At 46.4% G+C, this 24,525-nt stretch overlaps 1 pseudogene; it reads left to right on the top strand.

Annotated features, from left to right (window-relative positions):
- Positions 1-3,056: 3,056 nt before the first annotated feature.
- LOC144150961 (uncharacterized) lies at positions 3,057-23,835 on the top strand (annotated as a pseudogene).
- Positions 23,836-24,525: the final 690 nt, after the last annotated feature.

Genomic DNA, 24,525 nt, shown 5'->3' with positions numbered 1-24,525 from the left:
CAAGAACACAGCACAGACGATGGGACTAAGCAAGAAACACCCAACACAGCACCTGTGTTGTGAGTTTCTAGCTTAATCACAACGTCTGAGCTGTTTTCTTGGAGTTACAGTGTACCAACAAGCCATTCAGCCATTCATACACCCTTCTGCGTTTGACGAACGATTGGTGGACGTACGTACTTCAGCACTTGGAAACGAATGAAGTTACTTGTGCTTGCCAGGCACAAATGCCCCGGTGTAAAGGGTGTTTTCCTTGATGAATAGGTGAATGTGGACAAGACGTGTGAGCGGTACTATCTACATATCAACAAAAATGAACTAATGAAGGCAATTCATTCAAGCGAGGGCAAAAAAAAACCCTGGAGCACCAGGAAGGCCGCATGGTGCAGACGTAATGCAAAGTGCAGTTTGTCATTTAAGCTATGTGCCACGTTTTTCATGTGACGAAGAGGTAAAAGTTGTGCAATTCCTACCTGAACTACGCTTGATCGTCGTCGTCGCTCATTTTTCGTGTGACGCAAGAGGTAAAAGTTGTGCAATTCCTTCCTGAACTACGCTTGATCGTCGTCGCTCATTAATTTTTCATCATGCATGGACGAGCTACGAGAGCCAGCTATGCAGGACACTTCTGCTTCACTTAATCGAACCGTGTATTTTTACACTAGGACCACCTTCGATCTTATTTTTTTTTTACCCGTGACTCCATATCCCAGAAATTTGGGCCTCTCTAAGTAGCGCGTGTGTGGCTGTGGCCCGCACCCTTTTCCTGTAAACCTTTTTAGTTGAAAAATTGCTACCGTATGTTGGGCAGCTGCTTTGCAACTCCAACAGAGAAAGTCGTCAAACATGGCGGCCACACTAAATTATTTTGGGCCCATCCAACCGTCGTTGGCCCGGCACCCCAAAAAGCACTGGTACACCATTGCATCGTGTGTAAATAAGTTGGCCGGTGAAGCAGAGAGAAGCACCGGCACACCACGACAGGAAGCCTCGTCGTTAGAAAAAAAAAATAAAAAGAGGTCTCTGGGCTGATAACAGCGGCCACCAACTTTTCACACAAAGACAAATTCAGCGTTATCAAGTTGCTCTGGCTCTATTTCTCGGGTTGAAGCATCGTCTCCTGCATTGAGGCGATGGTTGAACTTCGGCAATACCGGCTTCAAGACACTAAAAAAAGAAAAAAAATTCGAAATACCATCTCGATTCGAACTAGTGACAATCGGTCCCATGAAGTGGAAGAAACTGCATGTAATTTATCCAAACATACCATAACCGACACGGCGGTGGGTTGTTTAAAAAGTATATATAAAGAAAGTGTTTTATTAAAATGTGTAAATGCGTACTTTGATACTCATACTTTGCTGCAAATTTTTTTTTGAATTTTTCATCAACATGCTTAACAACAACTGGCGCACTATCCCTTTTTTTTCTTGTTTTGAGGCTATGCCTTGACTGCGGACCACCCCACCCCGATCTCAACCGTGTTGGCGATCTGAATTGTGCGTGCGCGCGTTCTATCTTGTACCCATACAACGTAGGACTTGTTTCGCACGTAATTATTGTTTTACTGTTCCACATTTACTCAGAATGGCTTGTGAGCCGAGTTGAACTTGTGGTGTGCTTCGTTTGGAGTGAGGTTCTGTTTCCGCCATGGTGTACTTTTTGCGGTGCTTTGTTTTTGCGTTCCTGCTTGCTGAGCGTTGTTAACAACTGTAATCACGCTGCCTGAGACTGGATTAAGGCACTACAGTAATCACTCCATTCCCAACCCCCGTTTTCCGTTCATCGCTTCTGTGAAGGCAAGTGCGCATCAGTCCTTTTTCGGGCACGCAGCTGAACTTTGAAGGAATGAGCGGAGCACCGAGAAAGCGGTACCGCCGTTACTTGGAGCCCGGTCAGCCGCGTGAGGTTCCAAGGCAGACGCTCCATAACCAGCGTTCTAAACATCGAGGACAAGATGACAGCGCTGACAACTGCGATGGTGGCAGCACGAACGGTGAGCAGCAGCAACAGATGCAGGCGTCCAGCGGTAACCAAGGGTGCACTGCCGGAGCTTCTGTCGGTGCTTCAGACGGTGATTGTGCAGCTCGTGGTGTGGATGACGCTGGTTCCAGGAATGACGGAGACGACTCGGAAGCCTGTGAACAACCTGCACATGCTTAAGATGGTTCCTGGATTGACGGAGACGACTCGGAAGGCTGTGAACAACCTGCTGAGGAGTGCAGTGAGGACCTCAACGACGAAGATGTTCGCAGCTATTTGGAGGAGTGCTCAAAGGAAACCTTGCCGAATCAGAGAATATCAAAGGCTCAGGCCCTTCTACTCATCCTGTCATATGTTGTCTACGCAGGGCTGTCCTGCTCTCAAGTGGAGGGGCTATTGAAGCTCGTTAACACTCTCTGCGGCTGCAATGTAGTCCCTGATTCGAAGTTTCTTATCCGGAAACTGTGGAAAGATCGCATGAAATCTATTGGTATTCACTTCTACTGCAAAACGTGCCTAGCGTACCTTGGTGAAAAGAATCCGAACAGGTCTGAGGATCTCAACTCCATTATATGCCAGACATCAAGCGCTGACCAAGACCTAATGAAGAAGGGAAGTTTTTTTCTTATTTTTGACCTCAGAAGGCAGCTGTATGACGTCATATCACGCCACACTTGCCACCTCTACGACAGGCTGAAGAATGCTGCATCACCTGTGGGTGGAGTATACCGAGACATTACCCATGGACGCATCTATCTCAGCATCAGGAAGCAGCTGCAGATGAGGTGGAGTGACATTACACTTACCCTCAATACAGATGGTGCACCTGTCTTTAAGTCGACCAGGGCAAGTGTGTGGCCCATTTTGATGATGATGAACGAGCTGGAGTTTAACCTTCGTTTCAGAGAAGTGTTTATCGGAGGGCTTTGGTTTGCAAAGGAGCACCCTCCAGCGTCGCTCTTCTTGAAAGCTTTTGTCGAAGCCTTCAACCGGATTGGAACATTAGTGTGGAAGTATGAGGAAATTCCTGTGAAGTCAAACTTCTTTGTAACATGCTTCTGTGTCGACTCACCTGCAAGAGCATCGATGTTGAACATGATGAAATACAACGCCTACTACGGCTGCCCGTGGTGCCTTGAAGAGGGGACTCCCGTAGACCGTAAGTTCAAAATTTTCATTAATGGTTGAATTACACGTGTTTAGGTAATTGCTCATCAGCCGTTATTTCATTTGCCTAAAGTGAAGCCATGTGCAGCAGTCCATTAACGTAAATCGTGGTTGTCACTGCTGCATGGCCCAACCTTTGTTTCATAAGTCCTGCCAAATATTGTACAGTCCAGCATACTGCATTGCTCCCCCGGTATGTGTATCTTACAGCAATCTGCTAAACCGACCAAACACGGAGAATAGCCTGCTAACAGCCTGCTTGCATTTCACATCAGCATAAAAATACGCTCGCCCGGTATGAGTTTCTTAAATAAAAAAAAAGTTACGAAACAATGCACAGCTTTGGCAACACCCTTTGTAGTTGTTCCACCGTACTGTATTCATAAGCAAGGGCGATATGCTGGCTTCAGCACGTGGTTTTGTTAGAGGATTCTTAAAATGACATTTGTGTCTGCTATTGTTGTTCTATTAGCAGATATGTGTGTAAGTGACGTTATGCCACTCACCTTTGCAAAATAGCGGTCACCAACGCTTAAGGCGGCGGCGTGGCTCGGCCGTTCTGAAGTTGTGCAGGTCCTCCACTTCTAACACATTTTCCCGGCAAACTTGACCGTTCGGAGTCTATGCTTATTACTGCATGCATGTATTTCTACCGTGTGTGTGCGCGTGCATGTGTGTGTGTGTGTGTGTGCATGCATGCACGTGCACGTCTGTGTGTGTGTGTGTGTGTGTATGTATTTACAGCAAATATATTTTATGCATGGGCACAAATTACACATTTATGTGCTATGAGAGTTTTAAATTGTAAATGTTACCAGCCTAATTGCGATGTGTATTTTTCCAGGCACGATTCGGTGGATTCCTTCCAGACAAGCAGCTCCACTACGCACGCATAGGAGCATGGTGCAGGACATGCAAGCAGCATTCAACAGCCAGGAGCGTGATGTGCGTGGGATGAGGGGCCCATCCCCGCTAATGAAGCTCAAGGGATTCAACATGGTGTGTTGCATGCCCCCAGATGTGATGCACTGTGTTCTTGAAGGTGTCACGCAGCAGTTGCTAGATTTATGGATGACTGCAACAGGGAATACTTGGTACATTGGGTAGCATGAGAAAGTCCTAGACAAGCGCATTGTTTCGCTGAAGCCCCCTAACACGTTCTGCCGCCTTCCACGGCCTGTTAAGGAGCGAGCTCAGTGGAAAGCATCTGAGTGGTTTTACTGGCTTCTTTTTTACTCGCTCCCATGCCTCAAGGGTGTTTTGCCAGTTGTTTTTTTGACGCACTTTGCTCTGCTTTGTCAGGCAGTTTTTCTTATGCAGGAATCCGTTGACGATAGGGATATAGCAGAGGCTGAGAAGTTGCTTGTGTGTTTCGCCTCTAGAATGTACACGTTGTATGGCCCAAGTGGAGCTACTTACAACGTTCACCAGCTCCTTCACCTGTCGAAGAGTGTTGAAATGGTTGGGCCTCTATGGGGAACCTCCACATTTCCTTTTGAAAGTGCGAATGGGGAACTTCTTAAGCATGTGAAAGCTGGCCAAGATGTTCCTCTGCAAATTGCAGAACGATGTGTGATGAAATCCTGGTTGGCCACAGCGGCAACGTTTGTTACGCTGAGTGCATTCTTAGAAGGCAGGAAGAATAAAATTGTGAGTGCCCGTAAGTTCAGTCCAGAGAAACATCTAGTTCTAGGTGCACCATTGTTGTCAATGCGTGTTGACAGCCTAGTGCAACAACTTTTTGTTGATAAGTACGGGCTGCTTCCGAGCATAACGTTCTATGCCCGTGCTTGTTTAAATGGCATCAATGTTCACACAAACCACTATGCAAGACCAGTAAAAACGTGCACGTCGTGTGTCAAAGTAAATAATGGGAAGTACTGCCTGGTGACCCATATATGCTCTGCCTTGCTGGATGTGCGAATGGTGGTGTTCATTTGTGACGAGCTCGTTATCTCCGAGTCTGGCTTCCCACATGTCAAGTACATACACAAGTGTAACCGACCACCTCCAGGAAAAAATCTTTGTCTGTACTCAACCGGTGAGGCGTCTGCTGTGTGTTTTTATATACAGGAAGCAGATGTCTCTTATGTAAGTGATGTACCTCACAATTTTAGAATTGACTAGAAAATTAGTTCATGCTGCAGCAGGTGCCACAAGGTAGGGCAGGTCCCCCGCATCTGAACAGGCCATTCTTTCCTGCAGTGGTGAACTTACGCCCAGTAACAACAGTTCCGCTGTTAAAAATCAGCGCGAGCAGAGGATCACGCTCCAATAAACAGTGGTGTTGGAGAAGAGCTTTGAGAGAGAGCGATGCAGGGCACGCCAGAGGAGGGTAGCCTGGTGCTGTGTGTGCAAAATAACGTGCTTTGTAAGGTAAAGGCTAAGTTCCGTGATCGCTAGTCACACGAACAAAACTGTGATATTAAAATTGTCGGAAAGTGGCTGTGGGGGGGGGTCATATTTTTTCTTTAGTATCTTCATCGTTTGAAGTTTGCGATAAATTAGGTTGTAGTTTGTGATAAATCACTTTTTTGTAAATCAAGAGGAGGCAGTCGTTTTAATGAAACAAATTTTTATTTTGCCTTCATGCCCCCTTTCAGATTACATTTTTTGTGTGCACTTTTGTGCACTTTTTTCCAGTGAGATGTGTTGCTAATGGGAGGTATGTTTGCTCTGCCTTTTTTTGTGTACAGAACATTTCAGGGGACAGAAAGAACTTTAAGAAATGGTCTGAACCTCTCGGTTACGACGTTTTCTGGCAACACTTAAAGTTTGAGTCAAGGATTGTTAAATATCATTTGGGACCTTGGCAACAAACAGGAGCCATAGCAATAGGCAAGTTTTCTGGCAACAGTTCAGCACTCCAAGTGGAATAGCAGTAAAGCTAGCTGCTCATTCTGTTTGCCTTCGGTTCATCTTGAGTATTACCAAGTAGAGAGGCATCACATCATAACTGGTGAGAAGTAATTAGTGGATGGCCACCCTTTCTTCTGTATGCCCGAGTGTATTAGTTAGTTGATTGAAGTCTGCCAATGTGATGTTATTCCGTTGTGATAATCTCGTCAGTGGAAGAAAGTTGCAGCATGTCTTCCGCGTACCTTTAAAGCAGACAAACAGCCTGCGCAACAAAATGTTTGTGAGCAGTTTTATAGTCCTCTACTGTTTAGCCCCAGTGCGACTATTTTGAAATGTATGCAACTGATGAGCTTTTTTTAAAGGAACTTGGGACCAAAGTTATTTTGTGTTTTTCCTTTGCTTAGCCAAATGCCGGCAATTTCAAGCACTAGTATTGTGCTCGGTTCTGTAAGTGAACTTTTGTGATGTAATTGTGGATGTATGTGACATTCATGTGGTCTACTTTCCCTCCTGGTTTTATTAATGGGCTGATATTTGTTTTGTTTATGTGCATAATTTTAGCCAAGCGTATTGCAAGTCTTGTCATCGATCATATGAATACAGCTTATTTTCTTGCAATCAAAATAAACTCTATCCTCCTTTGCTTTGTGGTGTTTCTTTGACGGTAGGTTGTAATTTTGAGTGGAGCATTTGAGGAGTAAACAGCCAAAATAAGGTGATTAAGTACACTCGTAAAAAGTGTTTCTACGTACATTATTTCTAGAAAGAAATAAATTGGGCAAATAACACACTTTTTGTCACTGGTACTCGTTTGGGTACTGTGTGGTTTTTTGTATACATTCGTTTTTATGCAAAATGTAGTTCCCTTATTTAAAAAAGTATAGTGGTCCCAAAAGTATGCTTCACTCAAATATGGCCAACTTGAGTATTTATAAAGCAAGACGCCATGCAGCTGTGGTATTTTCTCTTGTAAATACGTACAGCTACCTATTTTTCAGGTTGCTGCCAGAAAACCTCGCAAACTATTTTTCAGCCTCTTTTGGGATCACAACCAAAATATTGTCTATCAAACAACAGACTGAAAACTGGTTCCAGAGTGCAACTGGAGGCCCTATTCTCGACTGCACAAATTCACAGTGAATTCGCCATGTTTTTTGTAGGAGCACAACCTAAGCAATCAGTGACATAATGCACGTATAGCAATGACAACATGTAGTGAAATTTGAATCTTCACTCAAAGATCACAACCAAGGTACTATACACAAAAGATATAAAAACAAACTCAGGCTGGTAAGGGAAACATTTCTTCAGGTTAAAATTGGCATCAACACCGCACAAACTCAGGCTGGTAAGGGAAACATTTCTTCAGGTTAAAATTGGCATCAACACCGCAAAGCGATGAAGTAACGGTACAAAAGGTAGCAAAGTTTGTTGAGCTAGAGACAATCTTTTTTACAGTATATATTTCTTTCTTTCAATTGCTTTTAGTAATGTAGTTGAGCTCTCTGCTTCAATGCAAGCTTTGTTGCGTTATCACCGCCACGCTATCGTCTGCTGCTGTGTTCCATGTTTATGGTGTGATCACACAAAAAGACGGCCGTGACCATTGGTTGTATGGCGTGGTAAGGGCAGCGAAGCGCTACGCTGAATAACTGCTGAGCATACAAATGCCAACGATTCACTCATTCATCAAGCTCGACTTCAATCAGCACAGTAATGAATAAAACAGTCAGTTTTCAAAAGTGCTATTTTTCTCTTGATTTATATTTTGGCAATTTACTGGGAGGATCGAGTGTGGACAAATGCCATGCATTGAGTTCTTTTTGTCATGGAGAGGCTTGTACTGCCCTCTTATGTTGCTGTTACACCAAAAAAAATAATTTTTATTTTGTCGGCAAACATAAAAACAAAATATGGCACGTTATTTGTATGCTCCATGATCGTGCTGACTTGGAAATGGTCAGAACTATAATTTCTTTTGGTAGGAAACAGCTTTCAACCGCACGTCATGCGAAACTGCGCCTGCTGCAAATTCACGGGGTTTTCACAGCGCTGAAGGTCGGTAAAATGTCCCTATTTTACGGCAACAGCAGCCGCCATTTTCAAGTTTTTACGTAACCTCGTGTCACTTTTACACAGGCTGAAGTTGCCCATGTGTGCCGTAAACGTTCTTGCCAACTGTTCAAATTATGTCACATCTTTTCAGCCACTCACAGAGAGGTCACGTACGAGCCGTATTTTGTTGAATAGCAAAAAACAGGTCCGCTGTATTTAGTCTAGTTTTTCATTGCTGAGCCAAGAATTATACACTTTCAGTACCCACAACCGCTTTGTCAACCGGAAACACGTGACCGAAATTGCAAGCTAGAAAATACTTCTGGCAAATTCACCGTTCACGGTGAATTTAGTGCGTTGAGAATAGAGCCCTGGGTGATGAATGTTGTAGTACCACTTTCAAACAGGCTTTACTGCAGCTGTCTTATTGGCAGATCATCTGCTTGCCGGCCTGTAGTTTCTTGCAGAGTACAAGGTATATGTCTTTACAAGGCATATGTCTGTGGTGAATAATGCTCAAGAATAACCCCTCAGAAAAGATCTATAATTCTTTGATGTGTAGGTTTCTGTATACTTTCTGTGGAACGATAAATTTCTGTAGTAACAACTGTACGTATAAGCAGAGATTTTGTAGCAATACTGAACGGTCTGTCATGTGACACTTTTGCAATATCCTAAAATTCTCTTTCACACTACAAAAAAGGGAGTACAAAATGCTCTGTCGCATCAATGGCAGATAATAATAGTAATTACGGAATGCTGAATGTGGTGGCTGAAGGACAGTCTGTGGTGCAACAGAAATTTGCGTAGTGCCTACAGGGTGTTGCACAACAGAAATTTCTGTAGTACAACAGAAATGTCTCATGCGACAGACATTTTGTAGTTATACTACAAAGGTTTTTGTAGTAGGACTACAGAATGTCTGTCGCTTGATAGATATGTCTGTTGTACTACATAAATTTCTGTCGTACGACAGACATTCTGTCGTTATACTACAGAGATTCCTGTCTCACAACAGACCATCCTGCTTTCCCAACAGAAATTCCTGTTGTGCGACAGAAATGCCTGCCGTACGACAGATTTTCTGTAGTTGTACTACAGAAATTCCTGTCGCACGACAGACCATCCTGTAGTCCCGACAGAAATGCCTATCGTACGACAGATTTTCTGTAGTTGTACTACAGAAATTCCTGTCGTGCGACAGAAATGCCTCTCGTACGACAGATTTTCTGTAGTTGTACTACAGAAATTCCTGTCGCACGACAGACTATCCTGTAGTCCCAACAGAAATTTCTGTTGTGCGACAGAAATTTCTGTTGTGCGACAGAAATTCCTGTTGTGTTTTTCGACTGGGACGAACATATGGATCACACATCACTGTGACGTCAACGTCATTCGATTTTATAAAATCTACAAGATGACCGGTGGCGGCACGGGTGTGGTCAAGGTTCGCTTGAAGGAATATCAATGAAGCCACTTCACATTTTTTAAGGTCCGGGCGTTAAAACAGGAGATAATTAAATGGAAAACTGAAACAGCTATAGCACATTCACAGTGCTTAGGAGGCGAAAAATAACAATACAGAAGGTTTTTGTTTGTAGGTAAGTGAGTGCAGTTAAATGAGTAATATATTTCCATTGTCATCTTTACGAAGTTGCGGAAGGAGAGTGAGCGGGCGTGGCGTCTTCATAAATTGTTTTTGCACGCAGTCTTGTAATGCGCGAGGCAATAGTAGAACAGCACGGCGCGTTGAACGTGTGATCATGGCGTCTACCCGCCGCGCGGCACTCACGGCATACCACCTTATTTTTATCTGTGAGCGTGCATTCAGCTGCACGCTCACAGATAAATTCTCCAACAAGCACCCGCAACTTCCCCCGTAGAAATCATCTGGGCTCCGGCGCATGCAGGCCTGGAGGGGAATAAAGTGGCCCAAAGTATGGCTCGAGAACTCACCATCCGAGCCGGGCCCAGCACGTTCCCGTACCATTGCACCAGATCCGCTAGAGACCGGATGATCACCTACAATGAAATTACCACCCACTACAACCTCTCTCGCCGCGTATACGCCCCGGCACACACACAACTCACCATCCAGCAAGAACATACATGGCGTCTTTTACAGACAAACACATTTCCCAATCCCGCTAAATTATACCTAATTCAGCCAGCCCTGTACTTTTCTCTGACTGTACTGCCTGCCAATCCCTCGGCACCCTTCAGCACCTTATGTGGGGATGGCCGAGAGATCCCTATCCGAACATATCCACATGTGAGCAGTGGCAGTAGGCGTTGCGCTGCCCAGACCAGGAGGCGCGAGCTTCGCTGGTCACCCGGGCGGCCGCGGTCGCCGCAAAATAGGCGGCCACCATCGTCAACTGACTGTGCTCCTAAATAAATATGTTTCGTCTTCTTCGTGACGAAATTTTGGAAGCGTCCCACGACGACCCGTCTTCCGGACATTTCGCCACAGCTCGCACAACTGGGAAAATCAAAATGAAGTACTACTGGCCCCGCCTTGCATCCGATGTCACCCACTACGTCCGGAGCTGCCGTGACTGCCAGCGACAAAATATTGTTCCACCGGTATTAAAAAAACAATGCGCAAATGTGATGCGGTATCATCGACTAGAAGGATGAAGGCGTTTAAGCTAGTCGACTGGAAAGATGAAATGTCGTTTCAAATCGCGCGCCATCAGCGCAAAGGGTTGCACACCATCCTGCAGATGGCGACGACTGTACTGGCCAGTAGGAAGACGCAGTGAAACATCCCTCCCGCGAGGTTGCACGATCAAATGCAGAGCATTTCCGGGGGCGCATGACGTTGAGTACTTTGCGTTACGTTAATGTTGTTGCACTTGTGACAACTGCTGACGAGAGAGCGCTCGTCAGCAGTAATTTGAATGAGTCAAGGATATAAGGCACGTTAGTAGCGTCCCATTCTGTGTCGGCTTTGTGGCGCAGTGGGTGGAGCACCATGTACATTGCGTTCCGCCCGCAGGGTCGAGGGATCGAAACCTGGCGCCGGATAGTATTTTTTATATGTAGGGACAACGACGGTGCGGACTACGGACGTCAACGCGGGTGACATCGTGAGTTACTGAAATGCTCTGCATTTAAAAACGACACCGACGAGACCCGCCAGACTTCTCCAGCCGATCGGCGTCCCATCCAGGCCCTTCCAACAGATTGGAATGGACCTTCTGGGCCAGTTCCCTACATCCCGATCCGAAAACAAGTGGGTTGTTGTAGCGACACACTACATGACGCGCTACGCATTGACCACCGCTCTTCCGAGGGGGACTGCACAAGAAGTCACACAGTTCTTTATGAGCCAAGTTGTGCTGTGACATGAAGCCATGGAAGACTTAATCACGGACCGCGGAACGGTCTTTACTGGGGAGCTGATGCAAGGGACATTTTGCTACAGCAACACGGATCACAGAAGAACGACGGCGTACCACCCCCAAAGGAACGGACTAACGAAACGCCTGAACAAGACAATCGCCGATATGCTGTCAATGTACGTCGACGTTGAACATAAGACTTGGGACGTAGTGCTACAGTATGTCACCTTTGCGTACAACACGGTTATCCAGGAAACTACGCAGATGACGCCGTTGGAGCTTGTCTACGGAAGACGGGCCGACTACGATGCTCGACGCAATGCTTCCGCACGTAGAAGACGACGACCTCAACGCCGACGTCCAAGGATACCTTCAGCGTGCGGAGGAGGCCCGCCAGCGGGCTCGAGTTCGTACAACGAACCAGCAGCTGGTGGGTGCCGGGCGCCACAACCTCCGACGCCGAGACGCTAAGTACCACCCTGGGGATCGTGTGTGGGTTTGGACTCCCATCCGTCGACACGAACTAAGTGAGAAGCTTCTGCGACGGTATTTTGGACCCTGCTAGATTCTACGACGTGTCGGCCAACTTACCTACGAGGTGATCCCCGGTGGTGATTCCGGAACATCACGACGACGCACGCGGCCCGAAGTCGTCCACGTTGTTCGCTTGAAGCATTACTATGCAAGATGACGGACTTTTTTTATTGTTCGTTCGGACTGTCTTTTATTTTAGCATCGGGTAATGCCGACTGTCTTTTATTTTAGAGGGGGGTAATGCCGCCAACCATGTATGGGTTTGTTTATTGTTTTTTTAGTTGCCGGGCCACGCCCGGCTGTGTTATCTGCGTTCCAAACGAAGCGCGTCTTACATTCTTTAATTTTATGCCACACGGGCTATCAAATTCAGATAAGCGGATTGTTCTGTCCTAACATCACTAGCCCAGAATAATCTTCTGCGATCTACAATGTTCTGGATGTGAATCGACGGTTCCAGAAACACTTGTGCCGAAAGATAAAAGCCTGGACAGCAGACCCCACGGGATTCGATTCGAAGACACTCGCCTGTGCAAGTCACTTTGTTGACCACTGCTTCGCCGCGTCTGTATTCTTTTGAGTTGTCAGGGGAGCACAAGTTCGCTCCAATACACTTGTTTCTCCTTCAAGACAACTGCGTCGTCCATGGCTTCGTGATAATAGTGCGCCCTCCTGCTATAGAAGTCATGAATGAAATGTCACCCGTCTCTTGAGTTTTCAAAAAGGCAAAGAGAGGGCGTTCTAATACTGTTGTTTGTTAAAAGTGCTGACTGTCGGCTTTAGGGCCAAAAGACAGGACGCAATCATAGGCTTTTCAAGGCTTTTTTTAAACAGACGCAAAGTGTTACGGCTTCACAATTGCAGCTTACTGTTATTTCTCACTTTCATTATTTCGAACTGAGATGGTGTCCTCTTTCGGTTCGAATAATGGTCTTTTCCTGTACTTTTATGAGACCTTTTTGTTACGCTTGAGGGCTTCGGTTTTATTTTGCTTAATTTTAGTGGAGGGCTCCGGTTTAATTTTGTCCACCTGCGGATATTTATTGTGCACCAAATTGCGAACACAAGGGCGCTTTTCAAAAACAGCCAAGGCTGACATATTTCTCAAATACATTGATTGTCTGAGTAACCGCTATTGACCATTTTTATCCGAACAAGTACCAGCACAACTCTCTTCAACACCGACATCTCTGTGAATATCTTGTCAACTAATGCTCCCTCGTCCTATAGGGCAACTAACACACTCACGTTGCCATGTTTTTTAAGAGCATCGTGCTCCAATTGAGCTGCTCTTGTTATGTATGCATAAAAACAGCGCCCACAAAATTATGTGCGCTTTATTTTTTCTTGAAGGTATTAATGTGCGAAGTTATAAATGCAAAGAATGCATTTGTACTACCGTTATTTTGCCTTGCACTAGTGTTCTTGTTTGCTTTAGATTTCGTAATAAAGCCTGAACAGCATGCAGCACATCACTCTAGAGATATTCACTAAAACTGGCTTTGCTCAATGAAAATATTGTACAAGGACACACCACACAATTTTTGTAAAACGAAATCAGTATATTTATTACAGCTTAAAATGCCGTTACTTGACATCAATAAAATGATTGTCCTTAAGGCAGCATCACAGAATAGATCACCAGTTGCTTCAAACAGCAGCATATACAAAAGTTTCTTTGGTGTGATTTTGAAAAGCGCAAACAAAGAAAAGGGTGAATTTAAACTAAAAAAATCAAAACAAAAATACTAGGTACTGGGTGCCCGCTGCATAACATGCGAACGGCTTTTACCGTACTTAAACGGACACTGAGCTGAATTTATAAGGCTCCTGTTTATGCTTGCACTGTACTGAGTAGACTGGCTCAAATGAACACACTTTTGATCGTTTATCCGGGCGACAAGGCGGTATTTATTTTCGTGAAGCTTAAAGAAGAAAAACTATAATGTGCGGTTTGCGGCAGCTGCAACAACTAACCGCAGTCACGTCACGTAAAGGTACTACCTGACTGGACGATGTCTAAGATTAGCATTCAAACAAGTTTTGCTTTCGGTTCTGTGAAACAACATGCTTGACATCCGACGTTATCGTTGGATGGGCATTCTCGATATCTCAATAATCACGATACCGTGCATCTGTAATGTTGTCGGCTGTAAAATGCTTCAAATAAGCCTACCAGGCCGGCTTGGAGTCGTAGCAATCTATAGCCGAGGCCTACGCAGTGGATGAACGCCCTCCACGTCACCGCAGACGGTGAAATGCTATGCGCTTTTCCCCACGTTTGGAGCTTTCCTCACTCATGCCTGTGAAGTAAAAAGCGCGTTTGCACCATGACAAGGGTCTGCTCATTCTGTCCTGAGCCCACTGCCAGCAAGCAGTCGGTTCCTATGGCAGTAGAACTCCAACGAGCACTTGCTAGCGCATCAGCGTCAGCCTGCAGGTGTTCTGCGAACTCACTCGGTGAGCAAAGAACTTTACTGCCCAAAAATGGTGAATTCAGTATAGAAAATATTGGGCGAAAATAAGTAAATCAACTTACAAAACGAGAACACGGCGTACCCTCGGGGATTTCATTTGCGACTTGCAAAATAACATACCCGATGCTACCGAACACTCACCCGCCGCGGTGGCTCAGTGGCTAAGGCGTTGCGCTGCTGACCACGAGGTCGCGGGTTCGATTCCCGGCCGCGGCGGCCGCTTTTCTGATGGAGGCGAAAAGCAAAAACGCCCGTGTGTACGAAATTTTGGCGCACGATAAAGATCCCCAGGTGGTCAAAATTAATCCGGTGCCCTCCACTACGGCGCGCCTCATAGCCTGCGTTGCGTCGGCGCGTTAAACCCCACAATCAATCAATCAATCAAATCAGCTACCGAACACTCGGCCACGAGGCCGCACTGCCGAGGTTGGAAATATAAGTTATATAATCTATAAAAAAAGTAAACTTTTATTTATTTTTAGCAATTTAGCAGCTTAGATGACTAGTCGTGTAGCGCTCGTGCAGTAAGCGCCCCCAAAATTTCCACAATATGTCACGTCTATCAAATGCATTTCTTAGACGCAATAGCGTTCGCGGATGTGTGGTCGTGCTGCTGACTGCTGTGCTTGTTCACCCAGCGCAAAAAAGTGTTTCCTGCTCCCCAGTTTTACGCTGTACTGTAAACATTTCAGTTGTTTTGATTTCCTTATTTCGCTGACTCTTCCCCCGCCTTCAACTAGCCTTTGAGTTTCCTACAAGCGCACCAGTCAGCGGAGCGTCGCATGTGCGCTTGGCAAGCTTGTGTGAAGCGACTTGGACAAGGAGCTTGATTCAGTGTACAAACTAACAAACTAAATAAAAGGACATTATTCTATTGACAAATGTGTCGTGGCTTAGTTTCAACTGAGTGAACGAATTGCGACGACGCATTGGCGGCCTCAGGCGGCACAGAAAGTGTGTCCCAAGACCGGCCCGCCTATGGCCGCTTTCTGGCATGTCCTGCCACAATCTAGGTTCGGGAGCCACTGATCATACGATGAACGGCACAAATTCGGCAACCAGCGCTGCGGTATTTATCCGGCCACCCGTGTTCAGACGCACAACGGCAGCTGCCAGGCTCCCAGATATTCAGTTGCCTTTCGGCTGCCGATGTTGAGAAAAAAATCGGCCGGACCATGGCTTTAGGGCATCCGTTTTTCCTTCGGGATGCGGTGTTCAGCCGAAGCATGGCAAGCGACCAGCCACATGATATCTGTATTCTTATGGCAGTTGGTGTTCGAAAGGAGACCGGCCGTAGCCCGGCTGCCGGGCATCCGCTCTTTCAACAATGAACCGTGCGTCCGGCGGCAGAATATTCGTTTTCTTCGGGCAGCGGTGTTATACAGGATACCGGCCGACTTACGGCCTCAGAATGTACGTTTTTCATTTGGTTAGCGGTGCTCGGCCGAATTACGGCAAGCGAACGGCCGCAGAATTTTCGGCAACCGGTGTTCAAGAGTAGAGCGGCCTTCGTAAGGTATCAGGTTATACGTCATTATGCGAAGAACGGCGCGCGTCTGGGCACCGAGAATTCATGCACAGACGTGCTTGGAATAAGACCCGCCGATGTATGACCGGTTTTTCCCTGGGTGAAGAATGACGAGGACGCGTTTTTTTTCCGCTCGGTGTTTCTACGTTTTAAATGAACGAACTACGTTTGTCAAACAGTAAAGAGCGTTCTAGGTGAACGGGCAAGGTGCAAGGACTCACTGAACATTACCAGGGAAACGTTTAGGCCATCGAAATGCCATTTATTGCCACAAGAAGACTGTGCCACACCATAGCCGCTACAACGCCTCGACCGTCGGCTTCGTCGACGCATCAGCTCGAGGCTGATCGCCCCCTCAAGAAATAAAGACCATTAGAGACATCCACCAGGCAGCGATATCCGACCCGAGATGGCGGTGGTTCAACAACAAAGTGACCTTAAATGGTGTCGAATAAGCGGCCACCACGCAGGAGCTCGACCGGCGCCATGTCAAGGACTCCCCACCAAAGAAAGGCAAGGAAGCGCAAAAGCGCAAGTTTCCGGCTATTCTTCTCACAGTAATACTGCGAAAAACAATGTGCGCTATATTGTTTGTGATAAACGTAGAAGAGGCTAAGCTCGTGCATTGGTAGGATCAACTTCGTTCCCTGCAATATGTTACCTCATAGGAATATATGACTGCCTATTTAGAAAGAAGTGTTATTTTGAATTTGTCATACCAACAGAGCCTTGTGAATGACGAAACCTGGATGTTAATTTAGTTGCGGTGTTTGAAATTGAGATTAGCTACACATGGGATATGACACATTTGGTTAAACCACCTAGCAAACATCCTAGCATCCTAGCAAACACAGGTTTCGTCGGGTTTTTTTTTGCTCAGCGCAGCTTCTTGAGTTCACGCACGATTTGGCTCTAGCAATAGATAACCTGAAAGTACCTGACAATTTCCTTGTGCGGCAAAAAAGCATTTGATGCTGTTTCATAGCACATTCTTGTTAGTACATTGCGGGCAGTAAACTGAATTAATCGGTTATTGCATGGATAGCCGAGTATATCTCTCCAAGACAGCAGTTGGTCGCTCTCAATGGTTGTTCGTCCGGATATGTTCCCGCGACCTCAGGAATTCCCCAAGGCTCAGTGGCGGGCCCTCTTTTGTTTGTGTGGCCTCAAATCTTTGTTAGAAATGTTGGCGAATGACTGTAAGTTACAGGACTATTGCAAATGAACGTGATTCCGAATACTTGCAGCATAATTCAAATTAATAACATCCTGGTGTGCTGATTCAGAAAGGTCGTTGAATCTCAAAAAGTGTGTTAACGTCAACTTTACAAGAAAACCTTCCTTCCAATTGAATGCGTATACAGTAAATAACACTGCTTTAAGAAGGGCCCGGGAATATAAATAACGAGGAGTTTATTTAACGAGTTCTTAGTGAAATAGGCACGTTCACAACATAAAAGGTACGACTGCACGTGTTTTTGGCTTTCCGAGATAAAATTTAAGCGAACCTCCACCTAACTTGAAAGAACAACCGTATTTCACTCATGTGCGATCAATGTAGGAGTACATATGTGTTTTCTGGGATGCCTACAGCAAAGAGCTGGTTGATACGCTCGAACACATACAGAATAGGGCAGTGCGATTCGTATTAGGTATTGGCACTGTCTACTTAGGATGAAGGAAAGTAAAAGTAAGCTTAAATGGTAAGACGGGAAAGATCATAGACGAAATGAGGTTGAAAATTTTTCGTAATATCTATCATTTGAAAACTGGAATAGAAGGGGAGAAGTATATCCGAGCGCCATTCTACATATCCAAAGTGGGATCGGTAGCTTGAAGCATATTACTAACTTTCCTTTAAGGTGACGGCTTGGGCTATTCATTTTATTTTAGATCAAGATGAGAGTGTAATTATCTTCCATGTACAATTTTATCCACTGTTTTAATGACGATTTTCACCGCGCCTTGTAGAATTATTTTGTTATTTGGCCTCATATTTGATGCTTATTGTTATGTATCTCCCTGCTGTAATTGATGCAAGGGCAAGCCGGTATCAAATAAAAACACAAATAAATAAATAAATAAATAAATAAATAAATAAATAAATAAATAAATAAATAAATAAATAAATAAATAAACTTGCGGAGCCGCAAGTTCGCCTCCGACGGGTTGAGAACCTTACGCAATCAAATTTGACCAATGAAACATTTATTGCTTTATTCGTTGCAGTATGCAAGGTTTGCTGTATGAATACTACAATTGCTAAGTTATTTGTTTAAAAGAACATATGAAACTCTTGTCTCACGCCTTTGCATGCGCGAACACAGAGGGATGCAACTGCAGCCATCTGAAGAAGGGCTTTATTCGCAACACGTCTAAAATTTTCTTAACGTAGTACGACTTTAGAGGAAAATTAAGTTCTTTTGGACTATTAAGGACTGTGAAAGTAACTCGTGAAAATAACATAAAAATATATTGAAACTGAAAGTGCTTTCTTGATCTCTTCTAGGATCAGCCCTGTGAAAGATCATCAGAAAAGTTGATCGGGTTTCTTCGCAAGAAAAATTGGCAAATACTGGACATACTTTTTGTGTTGAAGTAAATTATATTGAATGCTGCTGAGTGTTTTGTGGAGTACCGAACCACTTCGTAAAGGCATTCGCACCGGTTTTATATACACAAAAACTGGTCAAGCAGCTGTTATAAAAATAGTTGATTTAGTCAGAGCATGAAAGTATTGTCTTAAGAGAAATTGCCTAAAAGCGGTACTTTCATCTCCGTGAAATTCAACCCACTAAAGTATGCGCCTTCCGCCCCCGCCCCTCTCCTTCCTGGTTTATTACAGGTAGGCCGCCCCACTGAAGATATTATTACCTGGACAATACATCTATTCCAGCTGTGCAAAGAAATGAATATTTGATGTATTCAACAGTAAAAGAGGCACAGCAATTCAAGGAACAACCATTTGTGAGCACTGTTGAATAATTTATTTTTGTGTAAACTGACGCTGATAACTAAGCCAGGCTGCGCTGAAGGCTGGACGGCTGGTGGTTGCGCGCGGGCTCACTTTGATGTGGGTGCAGTGGACATAAAATGGTGGGTTTGTGCTGCTGGACAGCGCGATTGAGTCATCTGATTGCGCTGCATGCAGTGGTCGTCCACCGGCCTCACTACAGTTAACGTAATGTGGCTGAACTACAATGCCCGTAGCACGACCGAATTTCCGGCAGCTTTAGTCCGGCTGGAGTCTGACGTCCGAATCTCAGCTGTCCTCCGGTGGCCGTACTTCGGCCGCACATGGGTGGATTTGGGATGGCCGGAGCCCTAGGGCTGTAATCTGGCCGTATGAACGTAAGCCGGTCGAATGGCCGACGGACACTGGCCGTTGGACATAATGGGAGTACGGCCGTATACGGCCAAAAGGTCCTCATTTGGACACGGGCCGAACACGGTTGCCGGAGAAAGGCCGGGCAAAAAATCACCGGCTAAATTACACTGGCTTGAGTAAGGCCGAACAGTCCTGTGCTGCCTGGGGGCGGAATAAACGCTGAGCCGACTTACTATGTGAGAAGGTCGGGGAGCCGTGCAGTGGCGCAGTGAAACCAACTCATTTTTTCCTGACGTCACACTAAAACGCCACAGAAAATGGGCGAGGATGCACAGGGAAGAGCAATTTCCAATTGATGTTTCTATTAAATACATTCGCGTAAACGCACCCAGAGTGGTCGAAACATGGCCTGGGGACTCCGGTCTGCAATTAGCGCTGGTTATGCCGCAATGTTTACAAATCACTTCAGTGTGCCTTTAGAGAACCAAAAGATGGCTGACATTCACACTGACAGCAAACGTCAAAAATGAACAAGACTGTTGCACTGCTTGCCACATAAAAGTATTTGCAGCTGCCATTTAGCAATAGGAACAGTCAGTAGCCTCATCTCTCGCTATCACTGCATGTGCTGGTTGATTCAACATCACACACACTAAGCCAATGCTGCAAGGCTTGGCAAAATGTGCTTGAAGTAGACAAACTGAAGCCTTCGGACAAGCTCATCTATGTGCGTGTTACACCTCTTCACTGTTACAATGAGTGGGTCCACAGCTGAGTACACAATGAAGTGTGTAGTGTCCAGGTCAAGAAGCAACATGCCCAATCGCACTAGTGAAACGTACGCATCGTTGCGGTTAAGAACAAAGTTTCGTCGTCGTGCTTCACATAAACAAGCTTTTCTTTAACAAGTTGGACAGCTTTTCGCGTTTTCCTTTGCTCCGGGCTCTTGTCCTCAATTAGGATGACGGGATGGCTATGTCTGAAAATGAAAATTTCAAAGAAAATGAGTTACAGGTTGCACTGGACCTTCATCAAGAAGAAACTGAGACAGCGAAATTTTGGGTAATGACCTGCAGTGATGCTGCTTGTTTATCAACTCTTTATCAGTGCAGGGAACACGGTCGAAGATTTTTATGTGGGATTCATTGGTATTCCTGCCTACCTAAACTCATTAACAAAGTCATTACCTTATTAACGTGACTCATTACCATAAAATCTTTACAGTTCAAGTCCTCAACGAAGCCTTTCACAATTGAAGACATTTCATTATAGCACATCTTGCTGCTGGAGAGCGAGATCAAAACACAAGTCCCACGAAGGCACTTTGGAACCAGATGACGTGTGGCGGCAAATCTGCAGTTGTAACACACAGTATAACTACTGCGGTTTTCACGTGCTCACTACTACAACGAAGTAGCAGGGACAGTGTCGTGCTGGCAATTTGGCACCATTGTCCAAACCCCCAGCTTGCCTAACTCAAGCACTGTGATAAGCTTGATTTAGCTCTCCGTTTAACTGAGCTCTACTTGTGCACTTTTCTGTAAACGTTGTGAATCAATTTGGAAAAAAGCAAAAAACAATGGTAACAACTTCATAGTACTTACCAGTACACAAACATCACCATAGCGATGAGGTGCTTGCATCTCTCTGAATTTCCTGCTTTGTAGGAACAGTGGGCCTGGGAAACAAAGAACATCATTACGGCAACTGAAAGTCACCAATCACTAAAAAAACAATACCTTGAGTTCCGGATCATTTTCTGTGAAGTGTAAACGCCGTAGATGTGAGCGAACCCGCCGAAAGGCACCGGCGTTGCAACATTTCCCAGTGTAAATGGGGCATCTATATCCTGAATGTACCAAATCGAAGCCATAAAGAACCTTACGAGAAAAAAACACTTGTTTTGTAAACATTCTCCGCCGCGCTAGATAATTAAAAAAATATCAATAACCCGGCAGCTCCCGCAGCTGTGGACAGTGCGTTTCAATCTGCACTTGCAAGTCCTGCGCGCTGTGCCGCAAGGCAGTAGAATATAAAAAAATACAAAAAACAGTATCCCATCTGCTTCCTCTACCTGTGAAACAAACAGGCGCGCAGCAAAACGTCACCTCGAAGTGCGAGAAAGCCTGTTTTCAAAGGCGCGAGAACCTTTGTGTGCCTGCTACAATGCGTTCGCTAGTGTGACTAGCATCAGCGATAACAATGACGTTTGCGTACCTTCAGTGAGCCGCCATTGCCGTAAATGAACTCAAGTATGTGCGGTTTCCTTTGCAAGGCCGAAGTTTGAAGGCAAAGGTCTTGGAGTGTGACAGATAACACCTCCTAACATTTCACGCCACAACACACCACGTTCCCAGCATCCATACACTGCTTCGCCCTCGGTGTAGCACCGGATTCGTTTATCCAAGGTTCCTATTTGCCTCATGACGTTGTCCCACGACAATGAGCGGGTGAAGGGCAACATGGCCCTGAAATGATGATAGATCGGATAATCGCAGATAACCGGGGTAGAACCGGAGCACTAACATACGCCTCTGATTATCGCTCGGACCCCCATATTGGAATCGCCGGGTTGAGTAACGCGCCCTCTATATGCAGCGGACGTTGCGAATCCTGTGGCGAAAAGCCCACGGATCTGTGATGCAGCACTATCTCGAAGAGTGCGTATGCACGACAGCTACCAATGTCACGCAGGGGTTTTTGCGATTTCATTCGATTGTCGAAGCAAAACGCACGTATTCCAAATCACGCGGCCTGCGAGATTAGCCGTATTTACTTGCATAAAAGTGCCAATAATCCCAGACACCATGGTTTGTCGTCGCTAGAGGAGTCCTCACTTCGTGATGTTTGCGATCGGGACCACTGTTCTTGCTTTTGCCACAGCTTGCGTGACTTCATATGTTGCTGCTAACACATCTCGGAGACATGAGATGCACGTTTTTTGCAAACAGTTACGCGTAGCTTCAAGGAGGCACAGCGCCGATATGAAATCTGGACGATCCACTCAGCCACGCAGCCCGCGCCCAATTTTGACCGACAGGCGAAAAGCAGGAGGCAACATAGTGTTCTCCGGCAGATCACGACAACTCGTTCCGCGACCCCTGGGTCTCACACCAGCTCTCGTCGGGGAAGGCCATGCCGAGCGACAGCTCCCCAAAGTCGACCGGTGCAGCCGCGTCGGTCCGGTTTTCCCGTGACAAGCCCGCAACGTCAGTCCCGTCCGGCCTGTCGTCCTACCGAACCGTTCTGCCCACGCTCCCCACTGGCACGCTCAGCGAGAATGCGTTGTTCCTGCACGAAGATCCTTCGGCGCGACCTTACGGGGTCGATGACTTCGCATCTTCCCTTGAGAACATCACGAATTTAAGGGCAGTTAAATGTCTCGGCCCCTCCCAGTACAATCACGTCTGTATTATCACCGTCAGCTACGAGAACGAGATGGAAGTCTTTGCAACACGGACCGAGATAGCTGTGAAGGGGAAACTGCTTGGTCATCAACCCTAACCGACGTGAAGTTGCGCTAAAAGTGCATTGGCTTCCGCCGAGGGTTCCCAATGAACTGATTGTGCGGCAGTTGGAACGCTTCGGCCGTGTTCAACGCTTGGGGCGTGACGGCTGGAGAAAACCCGACCTCGCGCACATGACCGGAACAAGCAGGGTATACTACATCATCCCGTCCAGCCCCACTTCGCTGGAGAACATCCCACACCAGGCCACCGTGCAGGGATGCCCGATACCAGAGTCCTTCAATGCTTTTCTGTTCATGAAACGCCGCCGTCACGCTATGGGAGAGCTTCGTGCTCTGCCTAGGTGTTTATCAGAGGGCACCAGAGGAAGGGGACAGAGTGCGTTTGGCAGGGAACGGACGCTCGGCGCCTTATCAGCAGAGCGCTTTCGCTTTATGTTCCGTGGGCCGCGGAAATGGAGTTGTCATTTTGTGAGTGACGAAACAATTTGCTGTGAACAGACATGCTGCTACTGCGTTCCTGCCTGTTGATCTAGCTGCAGCGGCAGCCGCGGCCGATGCCCTCTGATCTGCGGGGCGCCCCTCGTGGTAGCCTTTGTCCCCGTACCATACTTGGCCGGGAGTTTCTGGACCAGAGAAGCATTGAATGACTCTGCCAGTACTAATAGAGGTAGCGGGAGGCCAGCATTGTGCCTCTGATGCTATCACACGGGGCACTACCGCCGGTGCTGCCAGACAACCTGGTGCCGTTTCTGTCTTTCGTTGAGCCACGATCATGCGAATTGCACTCTTCTACGCTGCCAGAACAAAGCAGCGAGCGTCCTTGCGGCCCCAGCTGGAGGAATACATAGACGCAGACGACATGGCGGCCATAATGGGCACTACAATTCACGAAGCCGGAGATGCCTTGCCCTTCCCATCATCACTGCCCCCTAAGCAGTCGAACAGAGAGGAGCCCGTGCCCGCCCCCCGCCCCGCTCCCCTCCCCTCCAGCAGTTGACATGAGCCGGACAGCGAAATTCCTCTCGCCTACGACCTCCGATGCCACATCGAAAATCGGCGGGGCCCCGCAGACACAAAGCACCATGTAAGGGGTTGTCATTATCATGGTTAATCTGGGTAATGCTATGAGAATTATTATAATCGGGAAAAAAAGCGTGCTGCTATATTCTGCATGGCTTCAAGCATATTGTTAAGATATTTTTGGTGAGGTGACAATACAGGGCCAGCAAATTGCAGTTGAGAACGGACAAAAGTAACGTAGGCCAGCTTTCGTACGCAGTAGGGGCATTTTTTAAGTTGAAAGTGAACATTTCGACAGACTTCTGTCTGGTTGGGAAGTTACTGAACTGAGATTAAATTAGGCTCCAACCAATACAATGCAAAAAGGCAAAAACCCGACGTTTCGAAGCCGGCTCGGCTTCTTCTTCAGGGGTGACAGTGGCCACGCTGCAGCTCCATCTTATAGTCTCACATTTGCTGGCCTCGCACAAAGCCCCTCGCGGCGGCACGTAATCCGTGTGTGTCCACCGAGGGAAGAGTGCCAAGCGAGCGATTAACATTCCCAGGTGTGCGTTGAATATGCCACGATTCGAGGAAAAGCCGCTTCCTCCAGTTCGTTTCCCTTTCGAGGATGGCCGTTCCGGAAAAGTCAATTTTGTGGTAGGCCATTTCACAGTGTTCGGCGAGTGCGCTGCGAACTCTATTCTGCTTCCGGACGTCGTTCTTGTGTTGCCTAATCCTCTCCGGCAGGTTTTTGGTTTCACCGATGTACGAGGCGT

Source organism: Haemaphysalis longicornis, unplaced genomic scaffold, assembly GCF_048455015.1.
Source record: "Haemaphysalis longicornis isolate Haplotype H1 unplaced genomic scaffold, Haemaphysalis longicornis Haplotype H1 scaffold_83, whole genome shotgun sequence".
Lineage (NCBI taxonomy): Eukaryota > Metazoa > Arthropoda > Arachnida > Ixodida > Ixodidae > Haemaphysalis > Haemaphysalis longicornis.
The sequence above is the reverse complement of the archived record's forward strand: the minus strand, read 5'-3'. Positions and strand labels throughout refer to the sequence as shown.